This window comes from Podarcis filfolensis (assembly GCF_964270895.1).
Source record: "Podarcis filfolensis genome assembly, chromosome: 4".
In the NCBI taxonomy this organism is placed as follows: Eukaryota; Metazoa; Chordata; class Lepidosauria; order Squamata; family Lacertidae; genus Podarcis; species Podarcis filfolensis.
The window spans coordinates 9,521,340-9,547,307 of NC_139607.1; the positions used below are offsets into that span (position 1 = coordinate 9,521,340).

Genomic DNA, 25,968 nt, shown 5'->3' on the forward strand with positions numbered 1-25,968 from the left:
TTGAAGTGTGTAGATTGGCTGTTAAGACCACTTGATTTATTGCTGTTTTTACGGGGCCTCTGCTATGCTAGGATGATGGGTAACATGGCAATACGTTTCATTAATATCCCATAATGGAGTATTTATGATGCCACCATTGACTCATGGAGGCATATTTTATACCTCTGCATAGTAAGTTCAAAAGCTGGATAGTCACGAGTTTAGTGCAAGGGAATAAGAATAATATTTTTTAAATGTTCCATTGCACAAGCAGGGAACATGCTGGAAAGAACTGAGGGAAGCCTCTAAGACTGAGAAATCAACTGAGTCAACAAGGAAATCTAGAAAAGGATCCAAAGTGATAAAATAATGAAGAAATCAATCGTCATTAAAGGTTGTGAAGGGGGAAGTTTCACTCTCCCTGATAATGCTGATAGCAAAGTTTGGCTTGAATGCTGTCTGGTATTTTTGCAGTGGGCATTCCATATTTACACCAGAAATAATAATTTTGAGACTCTTCTTCTAGCCAGGGTTTCTAGAGCTAAGCATGCACTGTGTCTCAGCTTTTGAGTGATGCCCAACATTTCTATATGTAAAAAAACCAACCCTGTGCCATCCTAAAGATCACAAACTTATTATGGAAAAACGCTTTTCAGAACTATAGTCCGCTTTTCTGAGCTGGAGCCAGCCAGGGCATGGCTGAAATGGGGTGTGCAGGAAGCTGATTTTCAGATATTCAATAGAAAGAAGTGCTTTGAAAGAGGTCTCTGTGTCTTCAAAATCTCCTCTCAAAGTGCTATCTTACCCTGTGCTTCAAAACTGATTTTGCCGTTTGACCAAGCCCTGCCGATATCTACCCCAAACATGACACAGAATTGCAGAATCGTAGAGTTTGAAGGGAACCCGTGTGGGTCATCTAGTCCAACCCCAGCAATGCAGGAATTTCAACTAAAGCATCCATGACAGGTGGCCAATGGGACATCAGGTGGGTGTGGCTTGGCTGAAAAGGCCCCAGGGACCAAATGTGGGGCCTAGCAGGCCCAATGAGGCTATAGGACAGAGGTTCTCCTCTCATGGAGAACTGAGGGGGGACAATGGAGGGTGTCTTACCCAAAGACTTTTCAAAAGCAGCCCAGAGTGGCTGGGGCAACCCAGTCAGATGAGCAGGATACAAATATGAAAATGATGGTGATGATGAAGATAGAAGTTGAGCTGACACTGCCCTAATCCATCTTTAAACTGACCAGAAGCCACAAGGTCCTGCCCAAAAGCTTCACTCAGACACTGTACCTTAGTCTCTGGGCTCTGTCGCCAGCCCTGAATTTGGGATTTCAAGACTTAGCAATACAGTGGTCTTGGTTCTCAAACTTAATCGGTTCCGGAAGTCCGTTCCAAAACCAAAGCGTTCCAAAACCAAGGCGCACTTTCCCATAGAAAGTAATGCAAAACAGATTAATCCGTTCCAGACTTTTAAAAACAACCCCTAAAACAGCAATTTAACATGAAATTTACTATCTAATATGACAATCCATAAAACGAAAGCAATAATCAATGTAAAAAGATAAAGGTGAAGGACCCCTGACAGTTAAGTCCAGTCGCAGACGACTCTGGGGTTGCGGTGCTCATCTCACTTTACAGGCCGAGGAAGCTGACGTTTGTCCGCAGACAGTTTTTCTGGGTCATGTGTACTGTACTATAAAATAAATAAGACAGTATTGTAGATGATAAAAATTTAATTTTTTTCTTCTTACCTGCACTGATGATAGTCATTGTTTGGATGGGGCTTTTATCCATTTCCGCAGTCACACAATCAATCGGTAGCTGAATTGGGTTCCACACAGTCACAAAAAAAATATTAACCAAAAGAGCCTCAAAAATGCAAAATAAATAGCGAAAACCAAGGTGCAACTTCTGATGGGTGCAGGCACCCCAAAAACAATAGCGAACAGCCACATTGGACGTTCAGCTTCCAAAAACGTTCGAAAACCAGAACACTTACTTTTGGGTTTTTGGCATTTGGGAACCAAAGCGTTGAGTACCAAGGTACCACTGCACATACAAACACTCTCCCGGAACAATCACTTGGATCTTATGTGCCACATTAACTGTCACTCATTGCTTGCTTCTGCAGAAACAACAATTCCCACCCACCCGCCATGCATTTGAAAGTGTCACCAGCAGATATGTTAGAAAGTTCATATATGTGAAACCATTTCCCCAACACCTGGTAGTTGAAGTTAGCTAAAATGTATAAAACAGATGACAAATGTTGGAAATGTAAAGAAAAGGAGGGTACTTTTTACCATATGTGGTGGGAATGTAAGAAAGTGAAGGACTTATGGGAAATGATTTATAATGAATTGAAAAAAATGTTGAAAGATACATTTGTTAAAAAAACAGAAGCCCTTCTATTGGGTATTGTGGGTACAGAAATCCATATGAATGATAAAAAATTGTTTTTATATGCGATAACTGCAGCAGGGATATTGTTAGCCCAAAGGTGGAAGCAAGAAGAAATGCCAACTAAAGAAGAATGGCAAGAGAAATTGGTGAACTATGCTGAAAATTCGGAACCAGCACGACCAGACTTTCCTAAAGGAATGGAAGAAGTTTTCAATATATTTGGAAAGCAACTGTAACCAATTGACATCGCTTGTAGGGTTAAAAGAAGTTTTGCAAGGAGTAATATATAAATTCTTGTGAAAAGAATTAAGAATTGGTATTAAGATTTGAATTTATAACAATAACTATAGCAACAAAATGCATAAATAGAAACCATTTTAGAAAACCATCAGTTGAGGTTGAAGGAAGTCTGATAGCCAAAGATTTTGAAATGATGTTTAAAAGGATGATATGCTGGAAAATATGTGTAAAAACCAATAAAAAAATATTATTAAAGAGAGGACGACTGCGCAAGAGAGATCACCCGAAGGAATATTCTGGCCAATGCAGATTTTAAATTCGCATTATGAAGCAATCAAAGCAAGAATCGCTTTAAACCCCATGTGTAAAAATGCTCTCAAAGCTGGCGCTGTTTTGGTTAGCGCCCGTCCCACAGTTAATGAAACGGTAATAATTTTACAAGTCAGTGAGTGGATTTACATAACTCATTAGAGAAATGAAACGCTTAGACTCAGTCATAGGCCAGACACTGTTCCAAAGGTTTCTGGGTTTTTGCATCGAGGGAGCTTGCGCTCCACTTTGCTTCCAACCCACCCCTGGAATGCCGCTGGGTTGTTGCTCTTTGTTTCCATTCCATGTGCCAGGTCGCCAAAGAGCCTCCAGTGTGTCTTGTTACACAATACCCAGGGTGGTGAAAGTAATCGGACTCTGGAAACAGGGCCTGCCACTCAAGTTTCAGTGTAAATACAAAGTAACCGTAGCAGGTGCCCCTTTGTTCAAAGATCTCATCACCTGGCGTTTGAACCTCGGAGGAATACATGCAACTTAAAGGGCTGCATTCATCTGCAAGACAATGGCAAGAGTATGGTTCTTCAAACCTCCTTTGTCTCTTGCAGAAAAACAAGGGTATGTCGGGAGCAGCCAGGACTCGAACCAGATCTGTGTGCTGCTGCCCCTGGTGCTCAAGAACTCAACTACAGAGGCTAAAATGACCTTGCCAACAAAGGCCCATATGGTTAAAGCTATGGTTTTCCCAGTAGTGATGTATGGAAGTGAGAGCTGGACCATAAAGAAGGCTGGTCGCCAAAGAATTGATGCTTTTGAATTATGGTGCTGGAGGAGACTCTTGAGAGTCCCATGGACTGCAAGAAGATCAAACCGATCCATTCTGAAGGAAATCAGCCCTGAGTGCTCACTGGAAGGACAGATCCTGAAGCTGAGGCACCAATACTTTGGCCACCTCATGAGAAGAGAAGACTCCCTGGAAAAGACCCTGATGTTGGGAAAGATGGAGGGCACAAGGAGAAGGGGACGACAGAGGACGAGATGGCTGGACAGTGTTCTTGAAGCTACCAACATGAGTTTGACCAAACTGCGGGAGGCAGTGGAAGACAGGAGTGCCTGGCGTGCTCTGGTCCAGGGGGTCACGAAGAGTCGGACACGACTAAACGACTAAACAACAATCCTCTCAAATAACAGCACTGCTCCATCCACTTAGACATCCCAGTGATCCGGCCTGACCAAGCCTGCCTAAAAATGGTTCCAAGGCAGACCTCAGTGCCTGGACAGCAATTAGATCAACAGCCTTGGTCATTTAGGTGCCTACATTCCTAAATTTTCCTGTCTACTCCTTAGTCTGTCTCTCAGAGCCTTTACTGGGGAACATTCCTCTCTCTCTGAAATTGTAATCATGTGGAGAAGAAAGCAAGGCCTAGGATGACTGTGGGTTCTACTTCACAGCGGGCATTCCTTTATTTTAAGAAGCCCTGTTTGAAAATCCATCTGATTTAAAGATAAAGAATGATCAGTTGGTTGCATTTCTTTGCCACTTTTAATTCACATGAATCCCAAAGTGGCTGACAAACAATAAAGAGCAAGAACCAGAACCATAAGAAAGGAAGGCAGGAGGTTAACAATGAGCAGGCTTACACGCCACCTGGTCACCAGCTTCCCCACTATGGAGAGATGTCTTCTATTTTTACATTAGCACCGTACACTTATAAATTAGCATAAGCAGATTTTTTGAAACTCTGTGCCTGAAGGAATGATCGCCGGGTGCGGAGAACACTTCCGCCCGCAGACAAAGCCACAGCTGTCTGAACATCATGCCCTCTATCTAACCTTTGCTTAGTGGTCTGCCGTGCCCTGTCTGTGACTTTTGTCTCCTTCGTCATACATTGTTCAAGCGGTGGAAACAGGTGGTACCACCCCATGATCTCAGGACTGGAAGATGTGTAAAGGTCACAGTCCAAAATGTATCTGACCGGTTTTGCATATTGTGCTAATAAAAAGAGCCTCGACAGAGCTAGCTGGCAGCTTGCTTATGCACAGCTCACCTGCATTACCAACTCCTGCCTCATGTCCTTCACTTCATGTGTCTTTTGCTATTGTTGCAGCATTTCCTCTATTTTTGGCAGTATATAAGTGGCCGCGTTCTTAGCAGAGTGACTGGAATAAAGCAGATGGGAGTCCAGAGAGAAAAGGAAATGATAATACTTTACTGAGACAAACTGAACAAGAACAGTATATAATGTGAAAGAAGGTCACCCTGGTGTTGAAGCCGCTTCAACACATGGGAGGGATGGATTTATTTTTTTATTCAAGACAGCTTGGATGGTGTCCAGTGGCATCCGACAAGTAGCTTTCATGGATCCTGGCACAAATGGTTTTTAATAGAGATTTAGTCTATATCCTTTCTCAGTCCACATCATCAAAGTTCCTGTCTAGATCTCCTTCCCATAACTTCCAGAAACCCTCTATTCCTATTTGAAGTTACTTCATATATACAGTGGTACCTCGGGTTAAGTACTTAATTTGTTCCGGAGGTCCATTCTTAACCTGAAACTGTTCTTAACCTGAAGCACCACTTTAGCTAATGGGGCCTCCTGCTGCCGCCGCACTGCCGGAGCCCGATTTCTGTTCTCATCCTGAAGCAAAGTTCTTAACCTGAAGCACTATTTCTGGGTTAGCGGAGTCTGTAACCTGAAGCGTATGTAACCCGAGGTACCACTGTAAATTCATACTTCTGCACCCATGGTTGTCTATTTCCTAGTACAGTCGTACCTCGAGGTACCACTGTACTGACATGGTAGACACCATTTTATTGTCTTAAAAGTAATTTATAAACCAGAAGCATTCCTTCTTGGGATTTTAACTAATGATATACCAAGAGAAAGAGAAAGATTATTTCTATACGCAGCGACGGCAGCTAGGGTACTAGTAGCCAAGTACTGGAAAAGTGAAAAGATCCCTACTAGAGTAGAATGGGAATTAAAGTTAAGCGAGTACTTGGAACTCGCAAAAATGACCGAATTATTAAGGAATAAACCAATTGATATAGCCCAAAAGGAGTGGGAATGCTTTAACACTTATCTAATGAGATAAGGTTCAACAAGCAAATTTGGTTATGCCTAAAATAAATCTGTAAATAGAAAAAAATGTTTCCTTATACCAAGATGAGGACATGAATTGAAATACAGGGGAAAACTGTATCAGACAGACAGAATGAATCGAGATCTATTCCAAAAGGGAAAGTACTCTGCTTGAGAACTGATATTTTGGGATAATATTGTATAGTTAATTTCACTTCATTTTTGTCCATGTTTTTTCCCCCTATTGTTTCTGTTCTTTGCTTTGTTTCTTTGTTTTCTGTAGATTTGTTTGTTATGTCGAGTCTTGTTTGTATTTGCACAAAACTCAATAAAAAAAAGTAATTTGTAAATTGGGACTGTCAGGTAACCAATTGAGGGGAAAGGAACTTCAGTAACCTGGTTAATCATTAGACAAAGTAATAAAAAAATATAGTTGAATACAACTGTGTTTTACACAGCTTGTCATAGATTGCCATCTTTAAGTTGTGAGAAATGTGTTAGATGATTAATCAGGCTGATCAGTCAATAAATGTTTTCCGTCCCCCCTATGCATGTTTTGTAGAGAATCGTCAAGGAAGCCAATAAATAACCGCTTATTAACATGACAACAGGCTGAGTTCTGTCAGTCCTGGGCCACCCGACTGGGAACTTTGCTTAGGGATGAAAGTATAGTCAGGACAATGGAGCTGAAACATAGCCCCTCTGGTGGACTGAATTGATGGTCCACCCCTGCAGCCTTGAAAGTGTATAGCATCAAAGTGATGGCCATAATGGCCTATGCTGCACCTCTATGGGCTGCCTTTGCAAATCTCTCACCTTTAGAGTCACTTCAAAGCCAATTCTTACGCCGACTTCTAAAATTACCAACATGCGTAAGTAATGCGGCTATCCGCTTAGAAATGAAGATCCCCTCAGTGGAGTTAGTTATATGGAGGAGAGTTTTGATTTATTGGATATCCCTATGGCATAAACTCCCGAACCACTATCTCATTCAATGCATGTGGCAAGATGACTTCACAAATTTGTGGTCAGGAAAAATCCATGCCAAATTGTTGTCCTATGAGATCTCGCCCACTGAATTGCTTAAACTGGATCTAAATGTGGCAAAAAGGTGTATAAATCAAAGGCTGGATGATGCGGAGCTATACCAAAATTTCGTTGGTGGTGGAGTCTGCTCGTCGTTAAATATCGGCATAACCCCTATCTACCGCGCTCTGTCCTACTTAACATCGCTTATGGCCGCGTCTCACCGATATGCCTTCATTAGAGCTAGGTTTAATGTCTTTCCAACAAACGTGCTGAGACATAGATTCACTAAGGGCCAAGTCCCTTCAATGTGTGCGTGTGAAATGAAAACATCTGAATCTCTACATCATGTTATATTTATCTGCCCTTTGTACAGTTCAGCCCGTGCTAGTATACTAAACTCCATAATCCAGCCTATGGCTGACAAATCAGTAGACCTACAGCTTGCCTGGGTTCTTCAAGATGTGGATCCTTATATTACCCTACAGGTTGCTAAATTCCTAACAGCCATCCTCTCGTTCAAGAGACGGAATGGAATGTTAGTTGATTATTGATAGTTATAAGATTTTTTTATAATGACATCAGATATTGATTTTAGCGTGGTGCCTAAAATTTTTAATCTTAATCTTAAACTTTTTTCATGAATGGCTAATATCTGTCCTTGTGAGTTGTGAACTGTGTTATACTACTTGTGGCTTGTACGAGTCCGCTGTTTTATCTGATTTGATTTGTTTTGATTTGTTTTGTTGTGTTGTGTTTCATGATGGGCGTAAAGCCGAATAAACATTTTGACTTTGACTTTTGACTTTGGTCCATTTGTGCAGAAGACATCTACCAGCGCAGTTCCCCATCCCATGGAGCAGGGTTGGCTCTACCATTAGGCAAAGGTGACTACCCTGGACTGCAGCTACTGAGGAATCGTGGTGGCAGAGCGTTTCCACCACAACCACACCAATGGGACAAAGCACACCCACCCTCGACTGTCCCGAGAAAACTCCCCAATCCTAATTGTATTCTATTCTTTGGAAGATTTACAAGAAGAAAAACAAATAAATAAATCTTAGAAAAGCTCAAGATTAGACATGGAAGTCAGCTACATTAGCCAAAAAAAAAAAAAAGGCATTTTAAATGTGTTATAAACTTGCAAACCCAGGTGGCACTGTAGAGCACAAAACTTTTCTATGCAATTTTACATAGTGTTTTTCTTTTCTTTTGATATAACAATTTAATTTATGACTTATTTATAGCGTGTTTTTTTCCTGCTGGATGCACAAAGCATTTTTTATTTTTAAATCAAGACTCCTTATGCTCCACTCTGCTTCCTCTTTCTTCCTGCTCTGTCCTCTGCTTGCACCTCAGAGCTAGCACATCACAAGAGGCAGCCACTCCTCCTCCTCGCCTGGTGTCCAGCAGCTGCTATGAGCTGCCCAAGGGAGGAATCCAGCAGCAGCGGCCACAGAGAAATCATGGAGAGGCAATGGGATGCTCCCTCCCCTCACAGCTGCCACTAATAATAATAATTTTAAAAATTATTATTTAAAAAAATAATTTTAAACAATTATTTATACCCCGCCCTTACCGGTTTAAAAACTAGGCTCAGGGCGACTAACAGCAAATATAAAACACTGATTAAAATGCGACTTAAAAACAGCAGAAAAAATGCAGAAAATACAACATAATGCAGCATCAATAAAATTCTAAAATTCAGGGGAGAACCCCAATTAGTAAACATCAAATGATCACCAGGGCTAACTGGCCAAGTTGGTCCTACTAAGGCCAGAAAAGAGACCAGGGAAGAGTTTAAATGTGGGGTCCCAGAAGGTTTTCTTCATGGAAAAGAAAAGAGGAAAGGGAAAAGCTCTGTCTTACAGGCCCTGCGGAAGGAGATCAAGTCCTTCAGGGCCCTAGTCTTGTGGGACAGGGCATTCCACCAGGTTGGAGATGTCACTGAAAAAGCCCTGGCCCTGGTGGAGGATAGTCTGGCTTCTTTAGGGCCCGGAGCTGCCATTGGCGGTGGCGCCACTCAAGGGAACTGAAATGTTGAGGGAGTCGGAGGCAGAGGCAGATTTAGGGGAGCGCAGCCCTTTCAGTCACACCGGGTGCAGAGCCTTGCAGGTGCTGCCAGAGGCGGAGCTAGCTGCTATGGCACCTGGAGTGGCGTGCACCCGGGGGCGGGGCTAGCCGCCCGGGGGATGGAGTTGGCATCCCGGGGGGCGGGGCGAGCTTCCCAGGGGGGTTGGGCGAACATCCCGGGGGTGCGCCGGCCGCCATGCAAGTCCTAGGGGTGCCGCCCACGGTGTCCTGGGGGTGGCACCCGCGACGAAAATCAGGGGTGGCACGGCGATGTTACCCCCCCCCAGGGATGGCACCCAGGGCGGACCGCATCCCCCGCTCCCACCTTTCTCCACCTCTGGGTGCTGCAGGAGACACCACAACTATTACAGTGGTACCTCGGGTTACATACGCTTCAGGTTACATACGCTTCAGGTTACAGACTCCGCTAACCCAGAAATAGAGCTTCAGGTTAAGAACTTTGCTTTAGGATGAGAACAGAAATCGGGCTCTGGTGGCGCGGCAGCAGCAGGAGGCCCCATTAACTAAAGTGATGCTTCAGGTTAAGAACAGTTTCAGGTTAAGTACGGACCTCCGGAACGAATTAAGTACTTAACCCAAGGTACCACTGTACATAGAATAGATAGGAAGAGGTTAAGGGCGGGGGCAAATTTTGGCATTGCACTGCTGAAATTTGAGACTGTTGGAGGGCAGTTAAGACAGCAAACATGGAGAGGAAGTGGAACATCATTTTTGTCCTCAGTTCAAGGCTTTATTTTATTCACCTGGGATTTTCAGGTTGCTTTCTTATTTACATTGCTTAATGTTTATTTAAGTGTGTATTTTTATTATTATTCTCACTTCCCCTACAAAATTATTTTGTAAACCACTTTGGGAGGCTGAATACCTGGAAAACAGTATATAAAAGCCTTAAAATAAATCTCTCAATGCGTCACAGGCTCTTGAAAAGGCTGAAGGACTCCAGAGATTTCACTCTTCACCTGAGATAAACTGTAGTGCCCTTTCCCACAGCCAGCTCACTCTCTCATATTTGTGTTGGAACATGGAGGGCACTTTCTGAGACCTCAGAACTGAACTCCCCCTCCCCCCAAAAAATGTGCTTTGACACCAATGGAGTCCACAAGCAACTGGAGAAGAGGGAACCAAGAATGGACCAAGCTGGAGAACATGTGAAGATTGAAGCTTACAAATTAGGAGTGAGAAGTGTAGAAACCACTTTGTTCAGCAGAGAAATAGTCTTTTCAGGAACCAAAACTGAAGTAGGCTTGAACACAGGACAACATCAAATGGCTATGGTTATTGCTATAGAAGAACAGCTGGAACAGCTGGATGTTAAGAGTCGAAAGGGACTTGACTTACTACATGGGAAGAGAAAATACAAACCCCCAGCCCTGACCATCTGTCCATCACAGGAGAAAGAAAGGAAAAGAAAACCATGAGGCATAAGCATTTTCCTTTTGGAACATGTCTGCCACAGCAGCCTGATTTGTCCAGGAAAAAATACTATAAACAGTGTGTGCAGTTCATGTCTACCCCTACCTCTTATTGCAATTTCCACTCCACTTAACATGGAAGTTGGTACCACGTAAAACAGATGAGAGTTTCCCTCAGATTCTTGTGTATATTTGCACAGAGATACTTGGCAATTTCCTTTTCAAGAAAAGACAGTTTTAAAAATTGGCCTTGAACATGAGATCTGTAAATGGAAGGAGGTTTTGCTGCTGCCTCCTGCTACAGCCTCCTAAAAAGCCTCTCAAGGTTCTGGAGTCATCCTGAGTGGGACAGAATGACAGAGTTGAAAGGGACCACAAGGATCATCTAGTCAACCCCCCTGCAATGCGTGACTCTTTCGCCCAATGTGGGGCTCAAAGCCTGTTATGTACTGAGTTGAATAGGATCCAAAATGCAGCAGTCTGATTGGTCCTAGAACAATAGGATCCAAAAGGCAGCAGTCTGATTGGTCCTAGAACAATAGGATTCAGAATGCAGCAGTCTGATTGGTCCTCGAACAATGCAGCAGTATGATTGGTTGGCAGGAACCACCCAATCATGCTCCAGATAGAAGTGAATCCACAACCTGATTGGCTTACAGTAGAATTCCGGAATTAGCCAATCATGTGCAGCCCATTGTGTAAATAATGTATATAAAGCAGATACTTTGAGGGGACATTCATTCATTCCTCCTCACCACTATGAGCTGAATAAAGAGCATGAAATCACTTGCGACTCTGAGTATATTTCACTGGCGACGAAGGTGGGATCCCGCTGAGCTGACTGCCACACACAGCACCGCAGCACCGCCACCTGCCGCACCGCTGCCTCGCACCGTGTATCCAGGCTTCAGCTCCGGGACACAAGGAACTCAGAATGGCAACCGACAGCAGCTTCTCACCGTTCAACCCAGCATCTGGAGACTGGGAAGCGTACGCCTCCCGTTTCACCTTCCTCCTAGAAGCCAAAGGGGTCACCGCTGAAGAAGACGCCAAGAAGAGGGCAATATTCTTCAGCGTCTGCGGAGAGGAGACGTTTGAAATCGCCCGGGCTCTCCTTGCGCCTGAAGACGTTGCTACTGTTCCATACAAAACAAAGCCACAACCCTGAGATTTAGAGTCTCACGCTCTACCAACTGAGCTATCCCACATCACCAAAGCACATGTGGGGCTGCAACGGGAATTTTTGCTGTTCCTGTTATTTAGTAGCATTGATTGTTGTTGAGGGTGGTAGTCCTAATAGTATTGTTCTTCTTGCCGGCTGTTGCTGCCATTCCTATCGTATATTATAATTTATTGGCTGGTGGCATTGTTACCTATTTCTGCTATTTACATTGTGCTTTTATTAACTTATTTATTGATTAATTTATAAACCACTTCCCAGCTAAATGTTTCCAAAGCGATGTACAATAAACAAAATGCATGATAGAAATAAATACACAGTTTAAAAGTAAAAAAAGTTCTCAATATATTTGGATTAGATGTGTACATTTTTATACACATACATCAATTTCGTGACATTCAGATTCACAACCCTTCTATGATGTCTTGATCTATGTACAGTCATACCTCAGGTTACAGCTGCTTCAGCTTGCGTTTTTTCAGGTTGCGGGTTGCCGAAACCTGGAAGTACCGGAACGGGTTACTTCCGGGTTTCGGCGCTTGCTCATGCGCAGAACCACTAAATTGCATTTTGCGCATACACAAAAGCACCAAATTGCAGCACGTGCATGCACAGTCACGGCGCTGCGGGTTGCAAACGTGCATCCCGCATGGATCACGTTCGCAACCTGAGCGTCCACTGTATTCTCTTTGGCATCTTTTGATCAGTAGCAGAGGAAGCCGCTTGGGCGCCTGGGGCAGAACGCGCAGGGGCAGAACGCACTGCAGGGCCTCCGGAATCTTCCTGCCTCCTCCCACTCAGCTGCCCTACAGCTGGGGGGGGGGAGGCAGCAGGCAGACTGTTTGGGGCAGAGTAGAGCCTATGGGCACCCAAGCCACCGCGTCACTCCCAGGAGAGACGCATTGCTTGGGCACACTGCAGGCCCCGCGGTGAGTGCCGCCCGGCATTTTGTCACGCCCGCCCCCCTCAGAGGTGACACATTTCAGTGTGTTTCATGCACAAGGGTCATGCCTGTGTTCCACTTCCCTCCAACATTATAATTTAAGGTGTCTTTGCATGGCTTCTGCTAGAAGTGAAACTGCAAGCAACACCAAGCATGAAAGATGTGCTGATGGGCCTGCACACAGGAGAAAGAATGAGAAGTCAGGTTGTCTCCTCCATCAGCAAGGGTCAAGGCCTAGTTCACCCATACACGTGCAAATAATTTTGTGTGGCACTCCAAACTAAAGTGAGCGTGAGTGTATGCTTGAACACTCATAATATAACTCCTTGCAAGTAGGAAACATGCTCAGCCAAGAGAAGGGACATTTACTTCTATATTTTTGTGTAATTCTATAAAGATGAAATATAAGTATTTCTTTATAATCACCTCTACATTTGTAACCTTTGGAGATGCTCCTGAATCTTTTGTTTTCCCAGAAGATGAAAATGGAGATGTATAGGTGAAAATCAGTGATTTTGTGGTACTTGTACATCGTTTCAGTTGTTCTGTTGATGTAGATATTTACACGACCACCAGATTATTTTTAAGAAATGAAAGCAGAACACCACCTGTATGGGCAGTCCACAATATTAGCTGTGCACAAAATAAAGTATTCCAGTGTGTACATTTCTTTCCAATCCTGCATCACATTTTTCAGCTGCCCAAATCCCTTAACTGTTAAATATATTGGAATTTGATACTTCTTTACATCTGGCCATTTTGCCAAAATCTTTCTCAATTATATGGGAATTCTATCCTTCCTTGCATCTGGTCATTTTAAAGTTTATGCATTTTACAGGGCAATCCTATGCATGTCTACTTAGAAGTAAGTCTCACTGAGTTCAATGAGACTTATTCCCAGATCGGCATGTACGGGATTGCTGTCTTAGACATTTATGGATCCATTGGGATATGGAATTTTGGAATGAATGAACTCTCTTCTCATTTGCACTGATGATCTAGAGAGGGAAAGAAAGCCAGCAGCCTGCCACATTCAAATAGCTTAAATGGGAAGAAATGAATCTAATATAGCTGCTAAGAGCTTTTATGTGCAATGGTGTTTATAATGGAACTCCTTTATTTGAACTATTGCATATGATAGAGATACCGAAGAGAATCATCTTGGTGGGCAATGGTGGAGAGAATTGGCTCATGAAGTATGAGAATAAAACACCAGCTGGAATGTCTTTCTAAGCATTTGGCTCACTAACAATGGAAAGACCTTTCGGTGACCTGAACTAGATCAGCTGTTGAAAAGCAACTTGTAGCATCTGAACAGAATTCAAAAGCTATTGCTGAACTCCTTTGCCTGGCACCCAAAAAGTTCAAGTGCTCCAGTAGAATACCTCTCTTATTGATTTCAAGTAGTGCAAATTAAACAACATATCTTGGTTGGATTAAATGCAATGTTCAAAAGGGAACACGAATTGCATTGCATACTCAAGAGGGCTCCAGACATGAATACAAATTAGAGAAGCATAAGGACAGTAAAAAGGCTCTAGTACACCCCCAAAAAAGTCATCTCTGGAAGATTGGGGGCAAGGGGGCTGTAGAGTAAAGGAAGGGAAGGTGAAGTCCTGCTGCGTCTGCTAGCGCATGATGCCGGATCTTGTCTTCGCTGCACATAGCACATAAGCCATTCCACGATTATAAAAACCAAAATAACAATTATACCCATGCAATTCCAGACAAATGATATTTCAAAACAAATGATCACTCCTGCAGGCAAATGCTATCTCAGCTTCTAAATTTTTGAAGCCATTTTCTTTCATTAAATGTCGAATAATGACATCCTATGCATAATATATTATCAGCTGGCAAGTTGCAGACCCCACGCCGCTAACTAATCATCACCTATACGAAGAAAAATTTCTCCGAAATTTTGATGCCCAAATTACTCATACAGGAGACACTGTAAAATACAACGTATACAGTGTCCTACTTTTCAGCTGAACCACAGATAGATGGGCTGATGAAGCTGGAATCTTATACAGTGGTACGGGTTAAGAACTTAATTCGTTCTGGAGGTCCGTTCTTAACCTGAAACTGTTCTTAACCTGAGGTACCACTTTAGCTAATGGGGTTTCCCGCTGCCGCTGCGCGATTTCTGCTCTCATCCTGAAGCAAAGTTCTTAACCCGAGGTACTATTTCTGGGTTAGCGGAGTCTGTAACCTGAAGCGTCTGTAACCTGAAGCGTATGTAACCCGAGGTACCATTGTATTTTACTTTTAAACAAGCTATAGGCATAGTTCTTTATACTGCCAAACCTTGATCTCTAGATAATGAAGTCTCAAAATTTGGGGCACACACTTCAGCCAAAGTTAAGCGGTTTTAAGCCCAATTTAGCACAGGCTTTACGGGGCACTCCTGTGCATGTTTACTTGGAAGTAAGTCGCACTAGGTTTAGTGGGCTTCATTCTCAGATAAGTGTTGATAGGATTGCAGCTTCAATCTCTCTGCCACTGGGATATCAGTCTCCAATAAACACAAAAGGCCAGTCTTTTCTGTTGGAAAAGCTACCTTGAAGGTGTTCAGTCAAGTCCTTTAAAACTTTTTGTTGTTTCCAAAACTAAATTCTCCATTTAGAAAAGGGAACAAGAAACATTTATATTATTGGCTTACATAAGTCGCCTACAGAAGTGGCTTATTAATAAATATAGGCGTGCTCTGGTCCATGGGGTCACAAAAAGTCGGACACGACTAAACAACAGCAACAACAACAACCTTGACAGAAGTCCAGCAAAATTATATGTAAAATCAGTTCCAACTACAGTCACACCTTGGAAGTTGAACAGCTTAGTCATCGAACGTTTTGGCTCCCAAACATCACAAGCCTGGAAGTGACTGTTTCGGTTTGTGAACTATTTTTTGAAGCCGAAGGGGCTTCCGGGGCGTCCTGCAGTGGTTTTCAAACACTTTGGAAGTTGAATGGACTTCCGGAACAGATTCTGTTCGACTTCCAAGGTATGACTGTATATTCAAGATCTATGTGCCATTGTGAACAAAAAAACCTGTCAATAATAAGAACCCTGGAAAGTGCTCTTAAATAAGCAGGTAGTTTGACAATATACCTTAAATTCTACACTTCCAGAAACCTTCGGTGCCCCTGCATGTGAATACCAGGAAGTGAGGTCATATTGCTCGCCCAATCAGTGTTGAGCACACTGTAGTCTCCACTCCCTTGATGTCCATGCATTGGCATGGCTATCTAAACTGACAGAGCTTATGCATGTGTGTCAGTGGTCCCTGCATGGACATCCAGTGGTGGGGTCAGTGATGTGCTTGATGGCAGCAACGACAGCACTGGCCCCCCACTTCCTGGTAATTGTGTGGCGCACACTTCCCATTATTAGCATGGAGTATCCTTCACGCAACTGTTTCTGTAGCCATGTCTGCCAGGTCCCATAAATTGCACTGCCAAGCTGCACACACAAAAACAATACAAAGGTGAAGATCGTGTTACGGGTGTGGGTGATGGATGACATCTTTATGTCCTCACAGTCCTGAAGTCCTTCAGGATGAACAACGGCCTAGATACGTTTTCTCTACGACTCAGGAACAAAGGAGAAATAACTAAACATTTTGTCTCCATTTTAATTTTATTTAGCTATGCTATTTTAAGAAACACATACTGGGACGTAATTCAAAAGGCTGCAGTTTCTAAGACTATTGCAGAATATAGTGTGTTGTCCTATTGTTTCCACACACTCGTGAGAAATGTGGAGTTCCCCTGGCTTTCCTCCCTCCCCCCCCCCCGAAAGAAAAGCCACAGAGTCGTCATGGCAACACTATCTATGTAGACATAAGTCAAAAGCAAGGCCTCAGGTATCATGACTCTTTGTTGTTCATCACCTTCGGTGGGTTAACAGTTCCCAGGTTCATTAAATTTGCTTTATTCAGTCTCTGTGTTACAGACTTACACTGTCAGACTTCGCTGTGATACCCCATTGACAGATTTCTCTCTCTTTCCATAAAACGGAATGTGAAGGGAATCACTCGACATGAAAAGAAGGAAATTTTGCACACTTAAAAGGTGAAGGGTAAAGGGACCCCTGACTGTTAGGTCCAGTCGCGGACGACTCTGGGGTTGCGGCGCTCATCTCGTTTTACTGGCCAAGGGAGCTGACGTACAGCTTCCGGGTCATGTGGCCAGCATGACTAAGCCGCTTCTGGCGAACCAGAGCAGCGCACGGAAACGCCGTTTGTCTTCCCGCTGGAGCGCTACCTATTTATCTACTTGCAATTTGATGTGCTTTCGAACTGCTAGGTTGGCAGTAGCTGGGACCGAGCAATGGGAGCTCACCCCATCGCGGGGATTTGAACTGACAACCTTCTGATCGGCAAGCCCTAGGCTCTGTGGTTTAACCCACAGCGCCACCTGCATCCCTTTGCACCTGGAAGCAAAACCTACTGGTTGGGCAGTGGTTGGACAGTGTTCTCAAAGCTACCAGCATGTGTTTGACCAAACTGCAGGAGGCACTGGAAGACAGGAGTGCCTGGCGTGCTCTGGTCCATGGAGTCACGAAGAGTCGGACACGACTAAATGACTAAACAACAACAAAACCTACTGAACACAGTAGGACTTCCATTCAGAGAAACATGCATGGGATTGAACTGATATCATCGGGCATTACTGTCTGAATCTGTGCGCCCGCATCACATATGCTGAATTTACCCCCCCCCCCAGTCTTTCCACATTGGGTGAGAAGGTCTGAAGGGAGATTCTTTGTGAAGTCATCTGAAAGCACAAATAATCCTCCCCAGGATTGGGTACCCAATCATGGACAATTTATTGTCTACCACATCCTCATTCCCATTCTCCTGAAAGTGTAAGCACAGGCTTCCCCAACCTGGTGCCCTCCAGACATTTTGGATCACTTCCACTAGCCTCAGCCAGGACTGTAACAACTGAAGGGCCTACTCTATCCATATGAGCCTCCCCAGACCGTGTGATCATCATCTGAGGCCCTTCAGCTCGTGAACAGGCCTTTTCTGCAGTGGCTTCTCATTTGTGGAATGTTTTCCCCAAGTGGTTCGGCTGGCACCTTCATTATACACTTTCAGGCACAGGTGAAAATGTTCCTCTTTAACCAGACCTTTGGCTGATTGACACCTGACACCCTTTTAAATGTGTTTGTGGTAGGGGGGATTATTGGTTTATTTTGCTCTTGTTCTTGTTTTCATTATGTAGTTTGTTTTTTCTATCTTGTATTTTTATGTTGCCAACCGCCCTGAGATGTGAGGAGAAAGGGTGGTATACAAATTTAAACAAATAAATAATTTGATGATAATAATCAAAGTAATGCATGCCCCAAACATCTGGAGGCCCAAAGCCTGACATAAGCTTCCTGTTCACAGTGTATCATTTTATGATTTGTCCCTATTTCTTATAATTTGTTTGCTTGGTTTTTTCAAAAAATAGCATCAGTTAACTCTTTTTTTAAAAAAAGGAATTCACCTATTCCTGCACCAAAATGGGTTTCAGCCAGCAAAAGCTGATGCCACAATAAATCTATGGTGTCCCAGACTAAAGGAATATGCATGCCTCTCAATTGACTGCAAGGGGTCTTGAGCAATGTGGGACTTACGTATAAGCTAAACAAGCTATAGCTTAGGGCCCCACTCTCTTGGGGGCCCCCCAAAAAATTTAAAGGAAGAAAACTGGATGTACATTTCCAAAATATACGATAAAAACAAATAAAATAAAACCTACATACAGGAAAGCAGCAAATGGCTTTAAATACCTATTAGGTCCATAAATTACCATATAGCTTATATTCAACACAAAAACAGTGACAATTTGTTGTTGACAAAGGACAGCTGGACATAAAAAGGGCCCCATTATCTTCAGGAGCTTAGGGCCTCATCAAACCTCAATCCAGCCCTGGTCTTGAGGGCTGCACACTTGTTTTATTTGTGCAAGATCCCTTCATAATTTAGAACCCTGGAATATCAGAATCACATAAGGAACCCCCAAGGGGAGAAAAAAACCTCCCTGCTGCGGAAGTTCAGCTCCCAATATGAGAATGGCAATAGAGGTGGGGGCCGGAAACAGCCCCTTGCTCACCCTCCCAAACAGTGAGCCTTTTCTCAGAAAAACAGCAGCACAACAGTTATAAGAACTAAAGTATGGACAAAGATTTAATTTAAATCTTTAAATTTATCTTTGATTTAAATCTCAGAGAGAAAGAGCAGGGCGATGGTGTGAACCTTCCTTCCTAATTTGAATGCCAGATACACACACACGCGTGAATTAACTTTGGTCAGTCATCCATCCTTTCTGCCACCTATCAGGTGGGTGCCAAGGGACTGCAGAAACTTGCAGAATCTGCTGTGGCTAATCTGAGTGCCAAATTAAACCGACAAATAATTAAACAAGAGGTGAACTAAATCAGATTCCAGGTGGAAAGCATCCAGGAAGAGATGAAGTCCAGCAGATCGAAACAAATGAAGGAAGGACCTCCCTAAATGCAATGAAGTTAAAAGCGAATAGAGCCAAAAGTGCCGTCTGCCAATCTCTGGCTATAAAGTACATGAGAGTCTGCCAATATGGCAGAAAATATAAATGGTCCCTAGTAAGCAGAGTGAAAGGAAACTGAGTTAATGGAGCTCCTTTTCTGAACTACAGCAACAGACAGACATACTTGAGAAAACACAAGCATCTCAGCAATCAGCCGGGATAAGAAAAGTTTGTTACCAAATTGCATCGTTTTTTAAAGTGGTACATGAATGTTTATCTCAGGGCCGTCTTAAGCATATGTCAACCTTTTTTTATGGGTTGGATCCAGACTTAGTCATGCTTAGAGTCACTTGGGTCTACTTTAAGCAATACTAAGTCTGAATTCAATGCCATATTTCAGAATGCTGGCTTTCTTTTCTTTTCTTCTTACACTTACAGAATATAACTGAATAAATTCAACATCTTTTTTTTAATATTATATTTTTATTAGATTTCAAATACAAAAACAATTTATACATTCCATACATCTTAATTTCATCTTACTTCTCTTTTTTGACTTCCCTCAATTTGCCTGCCATTCCTTCCTATTGTTACTTTTTACACATTTCTGCCCTTTTAATCCTTTCCCCTCACAGAGCTTCCTTAAAGCTTACAAACGTAATTTTATTATCACTCAGTTTTTGCATATATTGGATAAACTTTTCCCAATCTTCTGTAAATCTTTGATCTCGTCGATTCCGGATCCTTCCTGTCATTCTGTCCAGTTCTGCATAATCCATCATTTTAGTTCTCCATTCTTCTATCGTAGGTAATTCCTCCTGTTTCCATTTCTGGTCCATCAATATTTTTGCTGCTGTCACTGCATATAAAAATAACTTCTTTTCTTTCTTATTTATCTCATTACCTGTAATGCCTAGTAAAAATGCTTCTGGTTTCTTAACAAATGTATATTTCAACATTTTCTTCAATTCATTATAAACCATTTCCCAAAAGCATTTTACCTTCTTACATTCCCACCACATATGAAAAAAGGTACCGTATTTTTTGCTCGATAACACGCACCTGACCATAACACGCACATCGTTTTTAGAGGAGGAAAACAAGGGAAAAAACATTCTGAATGAAACAGTGGATGTATCATTTTTGTGCTTCATGCTGTGGCCACAGACATGTGATCTGATGGTGAATTTGGGGTGACCCAATGCAAAAATCCTGAGAATCCCTGTGGATCCATGCTTTGTAACCACGTTTTTGCACCATTGCAGCCCCAGGCAACAGTGGGTGTGTGATTTTGGGGGGGGCAGGCTGTAGCCATGGACATGCTATGTGCTCTGATGGTGAATTTGGGGTGACCCAATGCAAAGATCCTGAGGATCCATGTTTTGTAACCACGTTTTTGCACCATTGCAGCCCCAGGCAACAGTGGGTGCGTGATTTGGGGGGGGGCAGGCTGTAGCCATGGACATGCTATGTGATCTGATGGTGAATTTGGGGTGACCCAATGCAAAGATCCTGAGGATCCATGTGGATCCATGCTTTTTAACCACATTTTTGCACCATTGCAGCCCCAGGCAACAGTGCGTGTGTGATTTTTGGGGGGCAGGCTGTAGCCATGGACATGCTATGTGATCTGATGGTGAATTTGGGGTGACCCAATGCAAAGATCCTGAGGATCCATGTGGATCCATGCTTTTTAACCACATTTTAAGTGGGGAAGGAAGGAAAAATACAGAATGGACAAGGAGCACGAGAGGGGTGTGCAGAGAAGCAGCTGGCTAAGAATGCAGGAGAGGGGTATAACGGAAGGGAGGAAAGGAAGGCAAAAGTTTTCCCTCACCTACCCACCCAAGCCAGCCAGCTCTCTCTCTCTCTCTCTCTCTCTCTCTCTCTCCCTCCTGCATGTTTTCAGCAGCACCGGAGCACAGAGACTACACTCTGCTTGCCTGGAGGGGAGGGGCTTTCCCTGCTCTTTGTTCCGTTTGAGCAAACACAGCAAGGAAACAGAGGAGGGTGGGCAGTAAGACCCTGAGGCAGAATGCAGGAAAGCAGCCACTTCCTCTTTTCAGATTTCCCTTCTCCGAGACGCGCGATTTGATTTTTGCCTGATTTTTTTTGCCATTTGGCTCCAGGGACCACACATTCGCTCAATAACACGCACAGACATTTCCCCTTCCTTTTTAGGAGAAAAAATCTGCGTGTTATAGAGGGAAAAATACGGTACCTTCTTTTTCTTTACATTTCCAACATTTGTTACTTATCTTATACATTTTTGCTAACTTCACAGGTGTTACATACCATCGGTACATCATTTTCATAACATTTTCTTTTATAACTGTGCATGCAGTGAAAGAATAAATTCAACATCAATAGAAAAAGAAGGGTAAGAATGCACCTTCCAAAGGGTATTCAAAAGAGAAAGAAAGGGTGGGTAGTCAGATTGCACCGTTCTGGGTCCACCCCACCCCAGGGACACACAAGGGAAAGAAAGTCCTTTGCACAAGTGAGCTCAGACAATTCCCCTCACACAAGAACTGGATTACTGTAGATCAAGGGCCCATCCTATCTATCATCCGGTTTTCAATGCAGTGGCCAGCTAGGAGCCCTGGCAGTAACACTAGGATTCCTCCTCATGAATTTAGATTGTTCCCACAAATTAACAAGTGGGCACATGGTTTGTAAAGGACATACAAAACATTCTACAGAATTCTTTCCAAGTTTCTCTGAGAAGTTGCGGGATCTCTTTCAATATTGAAAGTTACCTTAAATTGCTATCAAGGAAACTTAACATCCCAGACATTGTGGCACAGTGACAGCCAAGTAGTTCTTATGTTATGGGAGGCTTTCCACAATGTCTATAATTCCTTTGTACAGCAATCAATGTTTACAGTAAAAAAGAAAGAAAAATCTCCAAGAATATTGACTGCTCCATAAACCAACAGCAGCTGCTTCAAAAGAGAGAAGTGAGGAGACTTCCGGGTTAGCGCCATCGGCGAATGGCGGAGTTCCTCCGATCGGGGGAACGGGCTCCGTGGAAATTGGGTCTTCCCACCGCAGCGAAGGTGGGGACCCGCTAGAAATCCCAGGCGGAGGGAGCCTGGGAATGTGGGGTTCGGCAGAGCACCGGGAGTGCCTCCCCTACTCGCGGGGAACCCCATTTTGGGGCTCCGGAGCGAAGTGGGGTGAGCAGCGCGGTGCTGCGAACTGATTGCTACTTTCACGGAGGGAAGCCGCACAGCCATCGCCGGAGAGCGCTGACTTTTTCCTGTTGACAACTGGACTCTAAACAAGTACCCGTGAGTAAAAACGGAAAATTGGATCAAGAAATACTGAATTAGGCTCTGAAGTGGGAAGGTTCAAAACAGGAAGTCCGCCTCCCGCTTTTTGTAAATAGACTGAAGCAAAAACCTTACAATCTAATAGCCTGGAAAGTTGCCCTAAAGGTTGGAATTTCCTGCATTTACAACTAATAAAACCCCCTTGGAAGCAGGTGAGGGGGGGGGGATCTGACTGTTTAAGCCTGCAGGAGAGGGAGTAAAGGAAAATAAGTTTCCATCGTCTCAAACCTGGGAACGGGGTGTCAGGACAGAAATTGCTGGAGACGTCCATTGATTGTACGTGGAGCATTTTGACAGATAGTTAAAAAAGAGAACCAAACTGACTTCAATGCTGCCTTCTGCATTCTAAAGAAACAAAGTATTTGAAAATTGAAAGTAACTTTCTTTTGTTGGACATGTTTCAAAAAGATGGATACAAATAGAAATTGTGTCCCCTAGAGGGAGCTTGTCACTTTGTTGCTGCAGTTTACTTGGAGACCTCACAGCTGCGATATTGGGATCGTGGGACCAGTCGTTTGACCTTGAATAGAAATGTGTTGGGAGGAAGTTTTGGTGTCTGCTTTGTGCAAGACAAATGCTTTGCTGGAGCAGTTGCATGAGAAGACGGATTTGATGAAAGAGAAGTTGGACTTGATGACTGCTGTAGCCAGTGAATATGGATTAACAGGAAACATAGAAATTATACAGCGACCAACTCAGGAAACTGGTTCGACTGGGCAAGTGCAAGGGCAGATGAAGATGGAGGAGGCTGCGATCGCACCCCAAGCAACACAAATGGAGAGATCCGAAGCCCTGCAGGAGCATAAGCCGCTGTTTTGGAAGATTGAATTTGGAGTGGGCCTGGGAGAACCTGGAGTTAAGGAGGCTCTTAACTTTGGTGGGACTTGGAAACATGCTGACAACTACTTTTTGGATAGTTACTTTTTGGATTACAATGATGATGGCGGGGAGTGGGACTGTGGGGAATGGGCTAGTCTGATGAAGGAAGATGGATATAACTATCGGTTGGAACCCCCCAGAGTCCTACTACTCAAGGAGAAAGGGAAGAAATTAAGAAAGAAACCAACAAAAGATAAGGAAAAGTGTAAGCATAAACAACAAGAAGAAAATCTGCAGAAGAGGCATAGAAGAGACTTAAGGGCCTCGGACATAAGATCACCAGGTTGATGGACTGGATGGAATTGACAGTAAGGACTGACATAACCCGAGACCAGGAAGAAGGGACGTTGGATAAAAATTAGGAAAAAAAAGTCTATAAAAGGAAAATTTTCTTTTTATTTTTGGAATTAGTGTAAAACTAATGAAATATTAGGGAAAATGTTGGAATGGAATTATCTGGCTTTAGTAGAAAGGATATAAGGAGCTATGTATAAATATGTTTTAAATTTTGAACTTTAAGGTGTTTTTTTATGGTAAGACAAGGTTAAATAAATCAAGGTAAATTGAATAACAGAATATGGCAAAAGATGGAAAGGATTTGTTGAGTTAATTAATAGGTTAGACTATCTAAATAAGAATTGAGAAAGACGGAAAGAATTTGCTGAAACAACGAATTAAGTTAGAATACAAAAAGGGAGGTGTGAGGAGGTCAAAGAAATAAGCAAATGAAAAGATGTAATATGGGATTTGTCTTTTTTTCTTTTTTTCTTTTTACTTTTTTGTTGTGATGTATTTGTTCTTTTTTTTCCTTATTTTTTTGTCGTTTTTCTTGTACTTTTGAAATTCTGAATAAATATCATTAAAAAAAAGAGAGAGAGAAGTGAGGTCTTTGATTTCCACAGAAAACATGGAAAATCGTAATGACTTGAGACACTCTTGGACCCTTGACTCATAAATGTTTTTCATTCATGTATCACTTTCAGCAAAACTGGATCATTTCGTGAACAATATAGTATAATATAAATGACTGGCAAAAGAAGACTTGTCTCACTATATACTTTACTACAAATAACAGCAATCCTACCACAATATTAGTGTGTGTGTGTGTGTGTTACTGGGCACAATCGAGCCAATATCAAGTGCTTCTGGGGCCTGCTAATTTCAACAACAAGGAAGTATTATGCATATAAAAATGTAAAGGGACCCCTGAACATTAGGTCCAGTCGTGACCGACTCTGGGGTTGCGGCGCTCATCTCGCTTTATTGGCCAAGGGAGCTGGCGTACAGCTTCCGGGTCATGTGGCCAGCATGACTAAGCTGCTTCTGGCGAACCAGAGCAGCACACGGAAACGCCGCTTACCTTCCCACTGGAGCGGACCCTATTTATCTACTTGCACTTTGTGCTTTCGAACTGCTAGGTTGGCAGGAGCAGGGACCGAACAACGGGAGCTCACCCCATCGCGGGGATTCGAACCGCTGACCTTCTGATCGGCAAGTCCTAGGCTCTGTGGTTTAACCCACAGCGCCACCCGTGGCCCCCTATTATGCATATACTTGATAGTAAAATAATACTCATAATTTACATAGCGCTTTTTGACGTTCACACACATGTTAGCAATACCACAACAGGCTTGCAAAGCTGTTTTGGAACCCTGGAAAACCCTGGAGGCCGAGACAGGACTACAAATGGCTCCCAGCTTCACACAGTAACCTTTCACAAATTGGAAGGTGACAACAGCAGCGATTGAAGGAGCAGGGTCAAGGTTCTCACCCCTGCTTTGTTTGCTCGCCAAGAGGCAAGGAAAGGAATGTGCTGGGCTCATTTCTTTTGCAAAGCAACAGAATTAAGTTGAGTTGTTTATTCTCTGAGGTTCACTTTGTCTTTGTCAAATTTGATACATATTTAATGTGCAATTAAATGTTACAATAAAAAATACATAAGACGAGTGTCACATCATCCTAGAACTCTCCCGTTACAGAATTAAATCCCAGCTCAAGCTTTAAGTATCTGTTGTGCTAATGACAATGAGATTTCCCGCAAAGGAAGTGACTCCGATATCAGCCTTGAAATGATTTGCCTGAAAGATGAGCTATTTCGAAATATTTTCATTAAAAACCACTCAAACCAATTGTCATGATGAAGCAGATTAAGCCACAGTTCTCTGGCATGTCATCAAATAATTCAAGGACTGGCAATTTGTGGTTCATATCATAACCCCCATCTGGAGGGTTCCACACACCAGTCCTTCCTGAAGCTTCTCATGGATTGGCGAAGTGAAACAATTTTCAAGACGATAGAACTGAAAGATGAAAGGGATCCTTCCATTCTAAAGGACTATCATCATAAACCTGGTTCTTTTATTAACCGGATTTTAGGATGTGGAGCCAAATATTTAGTGTCTTAGTTCTAAATCAGATAGTTTATTTCAGAATCCGTAATTCTCTTTAACGTCTGTCATACTAGATAGTAGGCTTGGTCTAACAGGAGAAGTTAATTGACTTTGGAAGACATTTTATTGTAGGGTTGATAAATGAGATCAGTATCAGAGATGGGAAAGTTTAAAGCCGTATCAGAAAACTTTATCTGCCATTTAATATAGCAGGCCCTTTAGCCAGAGCTATAACTT

The 25,968-nt window shown here is 42.9% G+C and overlaps 1 long non-coding RNA gene across 2 annotated transcripts in view; it reads right to left on the bottom strand.

Moving 5' to 3' along the window:
* Nucleotides 1-25,968, bottom strand: part of LOC310761326 — a 129,467-nt gene that overhangs the window by 52,334 nt on the left and 51,165 nt on the right. The window contains exon 3 of one of the 2 annotated variants that reach the window (XR_014547386.1): nucleotides 16,130-16,240. The exons of the other annotated variant lie outside the window; for it this stretch is intronic. This is a non-coding gene — a long non-coding RNA (uncharacterized lncRNA). Of the gene's footprint in view, nucleotides 1-16,129; nucleotides 16,241-25,968 lie in introns of those variants that run through there. 2 annotated transcript variants of the gene reach the window in all.